The sequence below is a fragment of the Parus major genome, chromosome 8 (assembly GCF_001522545.3).
Source record: "Parus major isolate Abel chromosome 8, Parus_major1.1, whole genome shotgun sequence".
NCBI classification, from domain to species: domain Eukaryota; kingdom Metazoa; phylum Chordata; class Aves; order Passeriformes; family Paridae; genus Parus; species Parus major.
In genome coordinates this window covers 13558815-13572673 of record NC_031777.1, presented here as the reverse complement: position 1 = coordinate 13572673, position 13859 = coordinate 13558815, and the positions used below count along the sequence as shown (strand labels likewise).

At 41.8% G+C, this 13859-nt stretch overlaps 1 long non-coding RNA gene across 4 annotated transcripts in view; it reads left to right on the top strand.

Annotated features, from left to right (window-relative positions):
• Window positions 1–13859, top strand: part of LOC107208015 — an 84274-nt gene that overhangs the window by 22766 nt on the left and 47649 nt on the right. For 3 of the 4 annotated variants that reach the window (XR_004498553.1, XR_004498551.1, XR_004498550.1), the window contains exons 3-4: window positions 4018–4161; window positions 5531–6266. This is a non-coding gene — a long non-coding RNA (uncharacterized LOC107208015). The remainder of the gene's footprint in view (window positions 1–4017; window positions 4162–5530; window positions 6267–13859) is intronic. The other variant, XR_004498552.1, reaches the window with a different exon arrangement.

Sequence of the window (13859 nt, the reverse complement as noted above, 5' to 3'; positions counted from 1 at the left end):
ATTTTTGTTTCATGCGGTTGGTTATTGTCTCTCTGCCCTTTGTCCTTCCTCTAGCCTCTTTCAATGGCATTTTTTGGTTCCTTTCTGTGCTTGTTTATTACCCTTCATTTTTTTCCCCTCACAGATTTTGCCTCCTCTGTCAGCCTTCTGCTCCTCAGATTTTTTCCAAATGTTTCTCTCAGTTTCCACATTTGGTTCCTTAGTCCTTCCACAAATGTGTATTTCCTAGCTCCCATTCTGCTTTCCACATTCCCCTTCCAGGTTTTACTCTGTCTGATTTCTGTGTTTATCTTTTTTATTTTGTCCTTGCTTTTCTCAATTCAGATTGGTTTAAAATACTGCAGGAAAAGCTGCTCTTGAGAAATTTCATCCAGATTCCTCTAAGAGCAGCTGCTATCCTGGCACTTCCAATGCTGAATCAAACCTGAGCCTAGGGGATAGGAGGTCCTTAAAGGAGCAAAGTGCAACTTCAGAATACTACCCAAAATACTGCCAAGCAGAACATGAACATATACCCACAGCTGAGAGTAGCTGAAACCTCTTCCCACAGTTTTGACATGATCTGGTGTTTTAAGGGTGATGTTAAGTTCTGGTTTGTTTTTGGATTTTTTCTTCTGAAATAAAGATTTATTTTTTTTCTCTCCTTTTTTAGCATTCTTGTGACTCCAAAATAGGGAAGAGACATCATACATCTTGAGAAGGCCTTAGGGCCCCTAAAATTTTTAGTGCATTTTTGCTTCTTTGCTTAATATATAAACTCATTTAAATACTAAGTTTTGAAAAGCTATCACAAGAAAATTCAGCGTCAATAAACTTTCTGCTCTTACTGAGACAGCAGGTTACTAAAAGTAAACAGAGATGCTGAAAAACAACTGAAAGAAGCTCCTTGAGAACTTCAAATTAATAGAAATATTTTCATAAATTCATGAAATACAAATATATAAAGAAAAAAATGGTGAATTATTTCTGCCTTCAGGATTTGTGAATAAATTCTTATGTATGCAAATGTGAAAGTAAAATTTATTAGCAACACAATGAAAATTGCTGACTTACCATTTTTTTCATCTGTGAACACTGAACTTGGTTTCTTTTTAATACTATATTTTGTCTCATTATTTTAAGTTACATTAATGGTAAAGTTACTTGCTTTTTAAAAAGTACCCCTTTAAATATAAATTCTGTATCTGTAGCACTGAAACAGAGAAGCTTCCTGAGTTAACTTATTTGATTGTTCACAGAAGCCACCCAGATTCCTGAAGTTCAGTGAGCAAATGTTTTTTATCAGTTTTATAAATCTATTTGTATGTGAAAAATCTATAAGTACTATTATCTTTTGATTGCATTTAGTATTCAGAAACCAAACCCTGTTCTGCTTCTGATTTTTATTTCAGTTGTGTGGCATTTCAAGCTTAATTTAAGCACAATAATAATAAAGTCTGTGTCTAATGCCTTGATTTCATTTGTAAAGCCACCTAGACAGCCACACACTTCAGTAGGTTTTTTCTTAATAGTTACATGTCAGAAATGCTTTAGAAAAACTTTACCTGCATTTTATGTGGGGCAAAACCTTGAATTAAAGATTACAGTATTTGAATGTGTCTTTTGCACATCAAAAAATTACAAAAAATTGCATGAAAATATGAAAAAAATATTCTTAATAGGGTAAGGTTTGATATATAGACTTTAAAAATATGAAATGATCGACAACGTTCCGTCTTCAAAGAAAACATTGAAACTCATGGTCAATTAATACACTATTTCATAAGATGTTTGTCTTTCCAGGCTGCATCAGTCACATAACAGTGAATAAACCGTGAATAAAACGCAGCTCAGTAATTGCCTGCTGTTTTGTTCTATATATGCAAACATCTGATTACTGGTGTGGCTGTACCAATCTGGTAGAAATCCCCATGCAAGCACAGAAGCTTGGTCCAGGCACAAGGGATTTCAGTGCCTTATATGCAGTGGTGTATAGGCTGTCCATATCTCTTCATTTACTTTATCCTCTATTCTGACTAATCTGGTGGTCTGGATTAGACTGCAATTAAATCTTAGTTACAGATATTGAAAAGAGTGTGAACAAAGTTTTAATGTGGTTTGGCACGGCTAAAGCCCTTAAAAGCCTTAAACTGCTTAGCAGCCACCCTTCTGTGCTTTGCTCATTGGAAAGAGCTCATCACTTTGCAGTGAGGGTACCTGGTACCTCCCCAGAAAAAACTCCACAATGCTTCAGTTGCTAAATTCCTCACAAAACCTTCAAATGAACACCCATTCCCATAATAATGTCTTCTGTTCAGTTGAAGTGCTTTAACTCTGACCATTTATGATTCTATTTACTCTTTTGAGGATAACTTATCTGAATTCAAACCCTAAGATGTGTCAGTGCAGGTGTTTTTAAGAGAAGCTGGCTGTCTTAATGACTGCATTGAAAATAAATATATTATTATAATGCTCTTTAGAGGAAAAAAGGTAAAGAGAGACACTGTTTATGTTTCATTTTTTAATGATCCTACTAAATCCCACTCTTTGCCATTTCACCATTCTCTTAAATTTCTCCACAGAGAAATTTAAGTGTTAAATTTAACAGAGATTAAAATTAAGAAAAGTATTCTTTTTCCATGGAGGAACTGAAGTGTAGGAATATATAATTTTGTACTGATTAATTTTATTCTAATTTTTATACATTGCTTACAGGTGCAGTGAAAAAAGATTTTTGTCAGTAAAATGCTCTCTATGGAATCATGAATAAAACCAGACTTTCCTCAACCAGCTTGAGGAAAATGAGGTTCCTTCATGTGCCAGGGGAAGCCCAGGTGCCCTCCTGGCAGCACAGTGTAGAGGTTTGGAGCCCTGGTGCCAGCCCCAGATGTGAAAGCTGTCCCTGCAAGGCAGACACAGGCACAGCACACGTCTCTTCCTGACCGCAGAGGCTCCAGCTTGGCTCAGTCACCTGCAGCCTGGGCAGAAGCATTTCTTCTTTACCTGGACTTCAGCAGGGAGTCAGCAACCATCAGGTGGTGGGACAAAGGTGATGGCACTCTGGATTGGAAAAAAGGCACAAAGAAAACCTTTTGTGAGCATTTTAACTGTGTTATTGTGTTTTCCCCTCCTTTCCATATGAGGAGGTAACAGAGGACTGGGTCTTCTTTTGGGTTTATGGGAGCAGTTGCAGCCACTCCACACACCTCAATTTATAAAGAAATGAGTAAATCAAAGTTATAGGAACTAGTGAAATAGTCCTGAAATAACATCTACTCCAGGCTATGTTCAGGAATAGGTGGGCTTGGTAGGATATTAATCCTGCAATTTCCTTGTAGCAGTAAACTTTTGAGAGCTGTGAAGTTCTGCTGAGAGCCCCGGAACTTTTCAGGACATGCTGCCCACATGAAGAAAACTAGCAGCTTTTCTTCAACTGCAATTAGAACAATGCTTCTTGGGAATTGTTTCATTAAATTGTATTTCAAAAGAAAATCCTTGAAAGCAAACTTTCTCCCAACTGGATCCCAGAAATGCTGGCTGCCTGGTGTCCTGTGCTTGGCTAGCAGTGTAACCCAGGCACAGTCACTCCCTTCACAGATAGATGTCTCTGCAATGGGGAGCCTGCAGGGACAGGTCTGTCTCACTTTTGGTGCAAAGCTTCAAAAATCTGACTTCTCAACATATCTCTGGAAGTACTGAAATTTCTTGTTGAACAGAATTCATGTTTTCAGACTAATCCTGTGTTTTAAGTCTGTATTTTCTACTGAAACTAAAATTCAGATGAAATTTCTGAACTTGTTTTTTGCTATGTTCTTTAAAAAAAAAAGTAGGTTGAATTTCAGGGACATTTCCATTGCTACTTTGTTCAAAAAGGATTTATGCTTCTGAAAAGTCATCTTAAAAGAGGTCTTTGTCAGACTCTCGCTTTGCATCTTTAGATTTTAACTTTGAAATTGTCAGGAGAGGGTTTTTTGTCCTGTTTCCAAGCAAAATGAGACCTGTGTGTGTGAACTTCTTTTCTTTGCTCCTCTCTTTCAGTGCCTTCCATCAAATCACTGCTGAGCCAGTTGATCGATTTCAGTCGAGTGGGACAGAAGGAGAGAGCTGAGATACGAAGTTTAGGAAGAACACAGGTTCTCCAGTGTGTCCAAGGGGCCTGGAGGAGTGCTTTTACCAGTGAAGGTGATCACAAAGCCAGGAGCCAGCTCACCAGCAGGACTTTGCAGCAGCCTCAGCAGAGGCTGTTGGCTGCCCCAGTGGAGGGGTTCATGCAGGATCCTTTGGGAACCTGCACCTCGAGGGCACGGGAGGTGCCACCAATGGCACAGTGAGGTCTTTGTCAGGGCATTTACACTGAGATATTGCTCAGGAGCAGCTCCTGCTTGGGTCTCTGCCATCTAATATTCTTTACATGAGGCCCAGAGAACACACCTATCTTGAGGTGGCTAAGTTAGCCAGAACTGACAATTAAATGTTAAATAATTAAATTGTTTTAGCTATTAATTGTAAGTGAATGTTGCTTTTAATTGCACTTTAATAATGCCATGCCCTTTATAACCAAAATTAATGTTTTCTGTCTCTCTGTTTTTGAAGTACATGTCAGTTTAATTAAACTATTAATGGTAGACAGATTTTAAGTACTTTATATTCTTCATTAAATTGTATCTGTTCAACAAGCATAAACAGGAAAATAGACTCAGAAGCAGATTCATGTTCTGCCTGATAAATCATTCATCATCAGATAAGATGATGAGGCATGCTTGTTTTTCTGTAGGCTCACAATGATAAACAAATCCACTTTTGTATTGTAATATTTATTGAGTTCATAGAAAAATAAACAAGACTGTTCACTTTTCATATCAGCAACAGGCCTGAAAGCTGCGGTTTGCATTTATGACTGGTCAGGCAAGTAATATCTTGATGCTCTGAGGTCAGCCTTAGTTCATTTTGTCTGGAGTGCTTGTTAGCAGAGGATTTCTCTGGTCTAAGATACAGTTCTTTCAGGGCCATTCAACTGCAGTAATGATGAATATTTTTACTGTTCCTGCTGTGGTACGCAATTGTGTCTGGAAAGAATTAAAATAGCTTTTGATTTGGCAGAAATTATAAATTTAGAATGCAAATGTTGAGTAAGCCTCAATCTTTATAGGACAGCAGAAAGGTTGATGGAAACAATTTTTTGAAGTTTGTGAAAGAGAAATTATGACAAGGTTACTTCTTCACTGTTGGTAAAGTCTGCAAATCCTAGTGGGCTGGTAATGGAGTAACAGGCAGAAACTAAGAAACACTGCAGCAACTGCTTGTGATACATTCCTGTGCATAATACACAGGCAGACAAAGATGTAACTGGTTATAATAGAGACAACAAACGTCCTTCCTTTGTGTGGCAGATCAATCAATAGCCAGGCATGTGATCTTGTTCACTATTATGTTAGTAATGAAACCTTCTTGTGATGTGACAACTGTGGAATAACATTTGGTCACAAAGCTGGTGTTAACAAGCACAACTGGCACTCTGGTAATTAGACTGATTCCTGGTCTACTTTCACAGATTGTCGATAAATGCAGTAAACAACAGGCTGCTTTCTCTCAGAAGAAGTTATATGAAGTTGTCATCCATTTGACGGTATGTACTATATTCTCCTTCATTTTTTATCAGGTTCTGCCAAGGTAGGGATGTGCATATATTTTGCTATAAAATAATGTTTCACAATAGAAACTTTGTGTGCACTGTTAAACGATCACCTAATTAACCTCAACCTGTTTTTTCTCTAGGGAAGAAAGCTAATTTCTCAGTTACAGGTAGGCATTTAGATGGAACTGTTCTTCCTCAGATTTTGAATGTTGTCCCCTCTGATACAGCTGTGTCTGCTGTGGACAGACATGTATATTGTTTAAGGATAAACTGAAATCTTAAAAGCCATAGATTACCTTTGATTTAAAGGCCAGGAATATAGATCATATACAATTGTAGTATAATTTGTCACATTGAAAAAAATAACTACATTCAGCTATGGATGTGCTAGCCAGCGTTTCCATCACCAATTTAAGGTTGTTATGTCAAAACTCATTTGCTATTTTGCCCTTTCCACAGACCTGCAGTAGTGGAAAAGTGAACTGCAGTTTGCTCTTTTCACTCTCATGGCAGAGTAAGAAGGAATGAGAGCTCCTTCCCTAGGCCCTGTATCTCCTCCAAGCCCACAGACTGGCTCTGCACGTGGGAAAATGTGCAAGTGCTGTTACTCTGTCTCCTCCACTTCCAAAGCAGAAGAATTGAGTCAGCTGAGGTATGTATGGGGAGCTGTTGGGCTTATTTTGCTACGTGGCAAGGCTTAAGCTGGAGGCACTGTAAACCAGCAAGGGTTTCTATGCTTGTTCTTCTTTCACAAGGTGCACTCAGAAACTGGAAACAGTGCATAGGGGATGATGAGTAGAGGCAATGCCATGGCATGTCTGGGCACTGGTGCTACATGGCACTTTGCTCAGATCTGCTAAGTCCAGCTCCATCCTGATTTCAAGGGTCCTTACTGGTTTGATTTGACCAAGAAGGATTTCTTTCTTGTACTGGGCCGTGTTTTGACCGCTGGCTGCAACTAAATTCACTCTGAAACATCAAGAGAATAGTGAGCATCTCCTCTTGGCCTTTTTCAATGGTTTCCACATCGTAATTCCCTTTGTAATGGACAATAGGCAGTAGGAAGGAATATTTTACAGTAGGTACCTAGTTTTATGCAGGTTTAATGCAGGAAGATGCCTCATTAGCAGTCAGTAAACATAAAAACTAAATTCACACTCATAAACCAGGGAGATGTTTTGGACAAGTTCACTGAGCCATAGGTATCAAGTTAGAGGATATAAATAGCAGTGAATGCAGTATGCTAATCTGAATGGTTGGAAATGAACATCAGAGGTGTTTGTTGCTGCTCCCTGCAGAGCAGTCTCTGTTCTGACAAACCACTGAGGAAGATCAGTGAGACTAAGGCTTGTAGGTTTGTACCCTACAGGCTCCTAGGAAAGAGCTGTGGAAAGTAACAAAGGAGTGTGTGAGGTTTTGTCTGATGGGTGAGAACAGTGTTTAAGGGAGGGATTAGCAAGAGGCCTGTGAGTGTACCAAAATGCCATGTGCTCAGACAAGGGGCAGAGAGAATCTTTTTTGACTTGTGGCTGGCTGTAGATGGTGGGATGATTTTGAGTGAGACCTCACGAAACACAGAATCACAGGATGGGTAAGGTTGGAAAGGACTGCAGGGGACTGTCTGTTCCAACCTCCCTGCTCAGACAGGGTCACTGTAGAGCACACTGCACATGATTTAGTCCAGATAGTTCTGGAATTCCTCTAGTGGGGGGAGACTGGAAGGCAATCTGTTTCAGTGCTTGGTCACCCTCACAGTAAAGAAGTTCTTCTTCATATTTAGGTAGAGATTCCTGTATATCAGTTCCTGCCCATTGCCTCTTGTCCTGTTCCTCAGGACCCCTGAGCAGAGCCTGATCCATCCTCTGACACCTCCCTGCAGATACTGATAGTCATTGATATGATTCCCTCTCAGTTGTCTCTCCTCAGATGAACAGCCCCAGCTCCCTCAATCTTTCCTTGTGATGTGCTCCAGTCCCTCCTCTTTGTCAAGCTCTACCAGACCTGCTCCAGGGGCTCCATGTCTCTCTTGCTCCATTGTTCCCTGCCAATGGAGGGACAGAAATGAACCAGCTTGTGCTCCAGATCCCTTGACCTGTTGACCTAAGGCCGTGAGATCCCTCTTGATTGTTTGCAATCTTGTTGGGACCTTGTAACTGCCTACCTGGAAAGCCAGAAGAGGGTAATAACCCATGGGTGGTACCAGGCTGGGAAGTTTCTGGGTGATGTCTCTTGCACGGGCCCCAGGGAGGCAACACAGGTCCCCGTGGGATGGGTCTGCTCGGTGTATTGGGCCCTCCATTCCCCTCAAAAGAGACTCACCAATGACTACTGCCTTTCTTCTTCTCTTCATGGAGGAAGTTTTGGTGCAGGGGGTAGGCTGCCCAGCCCTAGGTGACACCTCCATCTTGGAAGAACCTTCATCCATGTACACATTAACCCTGTCCTCATTTTGCTGGTTCTCAGATTCCAAGGCCTCATACTTATTTTATAATGGCACTTAATGAGTGAGGTAACTCAGGGGGGAATCACCCCTCCACCCCAAGAAGAAACCCATTTTCACTCCAGACAGTCCTTCCTTGGTTGGAAGGTCTTTCACTACAGGAGACCTAGGTCTGACCTCCTCCTGAAGACAGGGTCACCCATGAGGCCAGACCCAGTTACTCAGAGTTTTGTCTGGTCTGCTCTGGTGAACCTTCAAGAGTGGAGATGATGTAGCCTCCCTGGGATGCTGCTTCACTGCTGTTCTCCTACCCAGAAATCACACTTAAAGTAAAAATGTGTCTTTTCAATTGTTTCTCCAGTTTCAACATGATTTTGTTTGGACTCTGTGCTTCCCAGAGCTCCACATAGATTTCTATGGCTAAGCCTCACATCTACTCATAAAAGACTTGAGTCTGCTGCTGATGCAGCACTGAGATTGCATTGACCTGTCAGTGGGAGTCCATAAGAAATGAATATTTTTTTTGCAGCAGGAAGTCAAAAAATAAAGCCTTAGTTTCTAGTAGAGCGGGTTCAAGCACCACTAGCTGCAGTAGGTAACAAGAACGTTTGTATCATTTAAAAAAGAGGCATTTGGTCAAGAGCCTGTTGAAAGCATCACACATTTGGAGAAATAACCTCTGCACTTGGGAGTAACTGAAGAAACAAGACAAGGAGATGTATTGCCATTTATTTCATTTAAGCTCTGCTGTTTTGAGGTGTTACCACACAGATTACTACGTCAAATGATGACAATTCAGAGTGTTTCCAGCACATGGCTGGAAAATCTTGGCCATGAGTGCACTATTCAGACCATGTGGATGCACTGCCTGTAGGATAGGATTTTGTCAGGAAACAGCACAGTCTCCTCCCTTCTTAGCAGTATATTTCACATTCTAAAGTGATTTCTTTGGTAAGATCGAATAAATTCTAGTTTACTAGATTTGATTTCTAAAGAAATGTAAGGAACAGAGTATAGCTAACTGACAGAGAAGATGCCTTGGCATTTTGTGTTTATTTGCCATCAGTTACTTCCATATTAAATTGTTCCCTTTACAAGCTAGCATAATTTTTTTCCTAAGTGCCTGCTGCTCCGTCTAGTTGTGGAAAATGAAGCTCAGTTGTACCTGTACTGTACTTCATCACTAACCTTCACCAAATGTACATGTTCTGGAATGAGAATAAAGCTTCACCGGTGGCAGCACAGCATGAGGCAAAGCATAATGCATATTACTGTGGTGCACCTGTGTTGGCTTTCCCTTGCTTATTTGGGATAAAAAGTGTGCTTTATTAGCAGGCAAATAGGTAAAGCTTAAGAGGCCAATCTTCTCTGCTTGGCATATGGGACTCCCATTAACATTAGTGAGTAAAATGGATATATTTTGACAAGAGAGCAGGGACTTAAGGGAACAGGTGAGTGAAGAAACAAGATGACATTTTCATAGTCACTTTTCTGACCAAAACTGAATGTTTTGAGTCTCTACATATAAAGAGTACATAATGTGTTTTTATGACACATTATGTTTTTATGACATCTATGTAATTGTCAAAAACCTAGTGAGAAAACCAGGTCTAGTCTTTACCTTTGAGAGAACAATGTGCCAACTTCTCCCCAGGCTGTGCTTAGGTCTGTCCTCAGTAAAACACCTCTTTGATGCCTTTCCCACATTCATAACAATTATCTTCTTGTTTCCACCTTCCCTGTGGAAAATATTAATTAAAAATTCCTTAAGGAAGATTCGTTGTTATCTAGATATCTCAGAATTTTTTTGCACCTTTTAAAGGCTGTAGATGCATGAAAGAAGGTGGTGGGAGCAGGATGAAGATCACAGATTTTCCTCTGGTGATGCACAGAGGTGTTGTGGCTCTGTGATCTCCAGCAGAGATCATGTGCAGACCAGACCTGCTGTTGGGGTGGATGCTCTGTGAGATCAGCCTCCCCCTGAAATGACAAAGGTGGCTTTTCCCCAGCGTTTACTTTAGGCAAAGACAATTCTCTGGATGTCCTTCTTCACATGTACAATGTATCTATCTTCCCAATTTCTCACAGAGAGTTGGATCCTGAATTTTTAACTTGACTGGATAAGGCAACTACTTAGAAGAAATGAGAGATCAGCTGAGGAGGCTTCTAAACTAGGTTTGCTGGGAAGCCTCAGGCATATTCTGGCTTTTCAGGATGCAGCAGTAGCCAAGAACATTTATTCCCATTTCCACTTGGCAAGGAAGATTTTTTTTTCTTCTCTTTTCTTTCAGCTATGGGCTTCATTGCAATTTCTTTTTTTTCTGTCTTTCCAAAATCAAATTACTGAAATGCTACTTTTTGGTTGTCCTTAACTAATACCCTGAGTGTCCATTTAAAACAGCTAGACACAGGTATGATGTATAACAGCTTTTTGGTTCAGTGGCAAAACTGAATCCAGCCCAGATAAACCTGAATCAGGCAGTTTAATAAGTTTTTTACAAAATTTAGAAAAAGTTATTTATACTCTACATCCAAAGATAAAAAACTTAAATATTTCATGATTTCTTTCCCAGTGTTTTTAGTAGGTATTTTTTTCAATCACAACACATTTTCATTTCTTGGTGGTAAAGCTATTTTTAGAAAAAAACTCCCTTTGGAATCTCACTTTTAATATAGTAAAAACTGTTTTAACATTTAAAAAATAAAAAAAAATAAAAATCCCTTCCACCTTTTCAGCCAAAGCTCTGTCCTGTACTGAGCACAGTGCCAGGAGCATTCCTCTGTGCCTCAGTGTGTGAGTGACAGCAGCCTGGCAGGGCTGGGGCTGCAGAGCCCTGCCTGGAGATGGTGGGTGGTACCAGACACCGCTGTGACCAGGGCAGTGGTACAGCTGTGCTCCACACACTGCCTCAACTGAGTTCTGATATTTTCCAGCATCACCTCAATGTGCTGCATTTGTGTCTATGAAGCTCTTGTGATTACAATCTAGTCAGGGCATGATAAAAGGAGAAGACCCAACCTTCCTGCTGCCCAGCTGTTTCATGTAACTTCTTGTTAAATTCAAAACCTGGTTATTTTTCTAGTGTTTCTGCTGGGGAGATGACTTCCTGACACATTTGAGATCTTTTGTCACCTGGAAAACAACTGTCCACCTCAGTGGAAACACTGAGCCTATTTAGTTGACGTTTTAATTTTTGTTTGATTTATAATTGTGGTCATGTGTCAAGAGGTCAGTTTAGATAGCTTGGTAAGCTGGAAAAGCTAGCAACAAATCGAATCAAGTGAATATCCTTTCATTTCAATGTTTTTTTCTCTCCTTGTTTCAAGCCCAGAAGGAGGCCTTAAAGTTGATGAGAAGATAAATTCAATTATACTTAAAGCTAACTTTGGCTCTTAGCTCTCATACTACCTTTCCCCATCTTTGCCATCCATCCTACTGCAATCGTTTAGATTTGCCCCAATAGTAGTTTGCCTATTAGCTTTGCTAATGAATTTACTACTGCAGAAGACCACTTGCAAGGCTGTCCTAAACCTAATGAATGTAATTATTTAGCACAAAACCAGGGCAGCATCTTTTTCTCTCTTGACAAGAATAATTCTTTATTCTCTCATTAGCTATGTGCTTTGGTCTCAGTAAACTAGTTATTGACCTGCTCATTTAAGGAGCTTCACTCTAAATGCTTCTTCCCTTATTTAACTCAGACAAGTTCCTCTAATTTCCCCTCACCATGCAATGCTAGCCCGTAAAATGTAACCATTGTTCATTTGTTGTGAAGAGAGCTGGAAGACAGGAAGCTATTCTTAGATGGATGCTCAGCCTCCTGAGCCCTGCTTGCTTGTCCCTGGTTATAATGGATACAAAACTGTATGGGGCTTAGTAGACATCATGTAAACTCTATAGGAAATCTGAGCCAATGAATCATGGAGACAGACCCCCACTGAGCATTGTGTGTCTGAATAGACTGCAAATAGATAGAAAAGCAGCTTAAGCAAGTGGCTTTCATATGACAAGAATGCATAAATTAGAAATGAATTGGGAGTATCTGTTGTTTTAAAGCAGTTGGATTTTTACTTTCTTTATCATTTTCCTCTTATAAGAAACCACTAATTACTCAGACTACACCAAAGACTGATGCAGAGTTTTTGCATGTGTGTGTGTTTTGTTGCTCTTTAAGCCTTCTCTACTGGATTGTGCTGGCTCAGCCTGGCAGTGCCATCCCAGGCTGCCTCCCCAGCATCTGTGCAGCTACCCCATCCCGTCTAGCAGTGTCTGTTGGGCATCATGGGAGACTCCCACCTGGAGCATGACATAGATCCCTGCAGAAATCAGGAATCCAGTGGTGTCAGGTCTGTAGAGGTGCAGCCCCAGCCCCAGCCAGGAGCACAGCACCAGCTGAACTGGGGTTATCCCTTGGCAGAGCTGGCAGCCTCCCATCTCACCCTTGCAGTACTCAGCACTGAGCAGCAGTCAGTTGCTTCCTGTTCTCCTTGAGCCACTTAGTACTTAGGATTCCCATCAGGTGGGCCCTGACCATCAGTGAATGGAAGTACATGGCATTTCCAGGCAGGTTTCTCCCAAAATCAGCTGTTGCCTGACCAATGGGGTCATCCCAGGATCACCAAGGTACAGAGCCTGTTTGGTCTGAATCCCATCTATCCTAAGTCAAAGGCTGTAGGTAGAGAGGCTCAGATCCAAGGGCCACGTAAGGAAAGCAAAGATGAGGAGAGTGCAAAAAGTCTGGCGGTTCTGGTACAAGCTCACCTGCCAGCTGGGGAAGGGACATGTCCCCTGGAGATAGAGCCATGTGGACTCTGGCTGCTCTCATGCCTCCTGCATGTGCTGACCTGGTCTCACAGACATGGTTATGGTGCTCTCAGGTCTCAGAGAGCAGCACCAGGTGTCTGCAGGAGGAGTGCTGCTGCTGGCACCCACCGTGGCCTCAGCAGCAGCAGAAGTCATCTTTCCTCTGGGGCAGCTGATGTGATGGTGGTCCAGGAGCTGGGGGGTTCAAGGGCTGGCAAATGGGGCTCTGTGCAGTGGCTGACTGCCATTTTGTTGCTTGCTTTTTGATTGTTTTCTGGCTTTTTTTTCTGTGCCTTTTTGTTTACTTTACAATTTTCTAAAATGAAATATCCTGTCTCTAATTGTTCACAGATTGTGATAATAGGCTGCAGGCAGATGGCCCATAGTTTGTGGTCCAGCAATCATATGAGAGAGACAGCAGCCCTCAGTTGTGTTTATAAATACTGGTGCTGAAGTGTCGCTGTTTCTTCTGGCCCAGTATGGGCTGCATTCCCTCCTGCTGTAATGATCTGGGTTTCTCACTGTGCCCCTTATGCCAGAGGCCCACATGAGGTCCCTGGCTATCTATAATCTGGGTGGCCTCTGCTGGGCTCCAGATGGGCCCTGGGGCAGCACCACTTTGTCCAGGGAAGCAAAGAGGTCTTTGCAGGTGGGAGGAAGGTGACACCTGAGGGACCTGACTAAAGACAGAGGGGAGGAGAACAGGCAGAATAGCTGAGACACCCAGCCTGGGGGTCTGATGCCCTACAGTGAGGGCAGGCTGGAAATGAAGGGGCTGTGCCTGTGGGCAGCCTGTCAGACTGAGTCCCAGGGACACATCTCCTCATCCAGTGCCTTTGCTGATGGGATTCCAAAAGCCAGTGCCAGGAGTGCCCCATCTGGAAGGAAGTTCAGCTTCTTGTGAAGCAGCTGTCCCCTGTGGGCTGGGGAGCTGCTCCAGGGCAGCAGGTGGGGGCATGAACCACCCTGTGTATATGTCTGGGGCATGAACCACCCTGTGT